The 3,617-nt window shown below is 34.1% G+C and overlaps 1 non-coding gene across 1 annotated transcript; it reads right to left on the bottom strand.

Annotated features, from left to right (window-relative positions):
• Positions 1 to 2,870: 2,870 nt before the first annotated feature.
• On the bottom strand, positions 2,871 to 2,963 carry LOC145118162 (small nucleolar RNA R11/Z151). The gene has a single exon (XR_013713138.1). It is a non-coding gene; the product is annotated as a small nucleolar RNA R11/Z151 (small nucleolar RNA).
• Positions 2,964 to 3,617: the final 654 nt, after the last annotated feature.

The raw sequence follows: 3,617 nt of genomic DNA, 5'->3' as shown, positions 1-3,617 counted from the left end.
CCCCCATGTCGACAGGTAAGGATCCTTAGTTCTTTTCTTTTCTAATACAAAAAATATTGAACTCATGGGACTTTTTCTTTATGTTTAGGATCCAACGTCACACGCTCTGGTGCTCACTTTACCCTTGTCGATCTTGACACGACAATGTCTAGTGGCTGGTAGTGAAGAAACAGAAGACCTTATCTTTTCTCTCTCCCAAGAAAACCTCCATAGATTTGAAGATGAAGACTCTGGGAACCCGAAAGAGAAAACTACTGAGGTCACAGACTTAAGCTTGGAAAACCTCGGGGCTGAGGATACACTCCTGAAGTTGGTTTCTTTTCTTAGGCTGTAAGTACAGAATAACTTTGCTTTTCATATTTTACCTTTTACTTTTTTTGACTTCATTCTTATTTCAGGTCTTCTATCATGTCTCTGTTAACCTAAAGATCCGGGCAGAGAGGGCTGAATCAGCCTTAAAGGAGCAGGAGAAGATGTGGAGGGCGACTAGTGAGGATATCTTGAGGAGGGCGGAGCTGCTAAGCAAGGAGAAGGCTAAGAAGGAGGAGGAGTATGCGGCTGAGGTGATTGTTGAAATGAAGGCTAGTGTTGTCGTGGTTGTATGGGAGGCTATGCTTAATCTAGCAGAACATATGGAGAATGCAGGATCCTGGAACGTAGTCGGGTGGCATGAAGCCCTGACTAAGTTGATTGGCAAGTTTGTTGATGTTGGTCAGGGACCTGCAGAGAAGAAGAATGGAGAATAGGGAGATACATAGATGCCCCCATCTGGGCATGATCAAACCAAAGTGTAGGTTTGATGTTTTAAAAACAGTTTTAAGTATTCTGGTTTGTAGACAATATTTCACTCTTTTGGGGGTTGGTGGGAAACTCCTTTTCATTTTATGCACTTTGGTTGTTGATGTTTATATTTTCTTTGTTTGTGTTGTTGATATTCATGGGTTTTGAGAACTATAACATCCATATGGTGCACATACAACCCTAATGCTTTGGATCTAAGTTTTCTCAAGTTATACATGCAATTTTTTCATTTTTCCAAAGCATGAAGCCTAACTAGCATACAACTTTGATAATTGAAACATAAAAACAAGCAAGATGATTACCTCTTCGTTGTAGCTTGTAGAACTTGGCCTTACAAGAGCTTAGCACCTTAAATGTGATGCCTCAAATAAGTCACAAACACCAAGAACAATGGAGGATTATGAGACAGAGGTTGGGAAGCTCCAAAAACAGCTAAGGTTTCTTATTGGAATTCCCTAGTGTCATTTTAGGAGCTTAGGGGTTACATTTATAGTGTAGAATTACAACGATCACTTGTAAACCCTAATTCATTCATATAGGCTTTTAACCCAATAACTCTTTTGGACTAACTCTTCATGGACTATCACATAAACTTAGTCCATCACCAATCAACATGGATCATTAGCCCAAACTATATGTATCATTGATTTACATAATCAGTCCCCATTAATTTAATCAGTCTCTTTTGATCACTAAATTAATTCCAAATTAATTCTTGATCAATACCAATTAAATAATATGATTTCTCAATTAATATATTATTCTTATAATATATTAATAAATCACAAATAACCTCTTCTCAAAAGTCCATCCTATCAAATTGTTCCGGTGAAGACAACCCAAATGGACCATGCTACTATCGGATCAAGTACATACCAATTATAGTTATGGACTTAGACACCTAATCCAAAAGTCTCCCACTTGAATAAGTCTAATAACTATAATTGCAAGTTCGACTTCAAAATCCGATTAGCAATCGTAGCTCTCAATACTAGAAAAACAGCCTTTTACGACGCGCAATGTGTGTCGTAAAACGCTCAGACAACGCGCAAATGTGTGTCAAGGAAGGCCATGTCATAACGAGAGACGACACGCTTTTTTGCGTCGTCTATAGACGACGCGCATTTATGACACGCAATGCGTATCATTAAATCCCCTGTCAAGAAAGGCCATGTCATAAATGAAGATGACACACATTTTTTCGTATCGTAATTTTAACTGTTTAAAAAAATATTATTTATAGATTTACTAATTTTCAAATTAAATTTTCATTTAATGTCTCATAATGGAAAATAAAATATCATATACAAAAAATACAATCCATTGCACAAAGTTTAATGTCATACAAATAATCGTTCCAATAGTGGACAAATGTAATACATCAAATGTGAAATAGATGAAAGTCCTCAACAAATAATAGTTGAACTACAAGAACTTGTTGACCACCTTCACAGCATCTGAGTTACTTTGCTTGACACTATGCACATCAACAAGGCCTACAAATTTGAATCATGCAACCATTAGATTCACATAAACCAATAAATCCCAATAAAATGGATCGGGCACTTCCTATAAAATATCAAATAGAGCAAAAAGGAAACTTGTTTGACACTTCCTTTTATCAAAATCAGATAGAGTAAATTCAAGATTATTGCTCTAGAATTATCAACAAGTTTATCATGAACTTAAATCTTTCGGATGAGATAAGCATGATACCACCAGCCTCTACATATCAAAATTATGTCCAGTCAGAACCAATGAATGACTTGTATATAATCAGGTTTTAAGCCAAAAAAGGAAATAAACTAAGTAACTGACCATGTCCATATGTCAATTCCACACATTCAAGTAATAAGTCCACAATACCCATTGTGTAAGTAGGGTCTCCAGAATCAGGGCTAAATCCCTTCATGCCCGTTAACTTGCATTTTTTTCAAAAATTGCAAAGTATACAAAAGCTTTCCATAATTTATAGAGCTTTATCAAATCTCCCAATGAATAAACATAAAAACAATTTTTTAAAGAGATTTGTTACTTATAGAAATAATATGAAACGAATTGAAAATTAGAAGCCTCAATGTGTGTAACAATCAGATTATTGATTAAAATGTACGTCAATCTCACTAAATCCACTAAGATAATTAATTTATCATCATAAGCCTCAAATCAAGTCATAAAACAATTACAAAAACACAATTCGATTCACTGAAATCCACATGATGTATAAAAACTATTAAAACCATAACAAATAATAACCACAAGAAAAAGAACTTGAATGAATCCTACACAAAAACCAATTGTGTATTTGTGTATTCGTCTTTTCTTCATTAATCGATTAAAAAAAGAGAGTTTTGTACCTTTCCAGCATAAAGATCAATACTTCAGCAAGACCACCGATATATCCAAAATCAATATCAACCATCTCCCATTTTCCATCTACTATGCAGCCCATATCAACCAATACCATCTGCTATTCAACTAACCTATATCTTCTACTACTGTACTATGAAATAACCTTATAAACAAAACAGAAAAACAGAAAAATGAAATCAAAAATGAAAAAACATATTTGTGTGATTTGTGTGATAGTGAAGAAAATTAATTTAAGAATCATGGCAAAGAACAACAACGGACGAAAGGATATACCAAAATACCTATTCAATTATAAGAATCATGGCATTCTTTACATTATTATAACAATGCACAACAAAAGCATATTTTCTCAACATCTTTTTTCAATAGTAGATAAAGGTTTAAAAAAATAATAATAAATAAATAAATAAAATAACATAAAAAAGGAGAATGAAACATGGTTA

The sequence above is a fragment of the Lactuca virosa genome, chromosome 5 (genome assembly GCF_052849685.1).
Source record: "Lactuca virosa cultivar CGN04683 chromosome 5, Lactuca_virosa_CGN04683_v6, whole genome shotgun sequence".
NCBI lineage: Eukaryota > Viridiplantae > Streptophyta > Magnoliopsida > Asterales > Asteraceae > Lactuca > Lactuca virosa.
The sequence above is the reverse complement of the archived record's forward strand: the minus strand, read 5'-3'. Positions and strand labels throughout refer to the sequence as shown.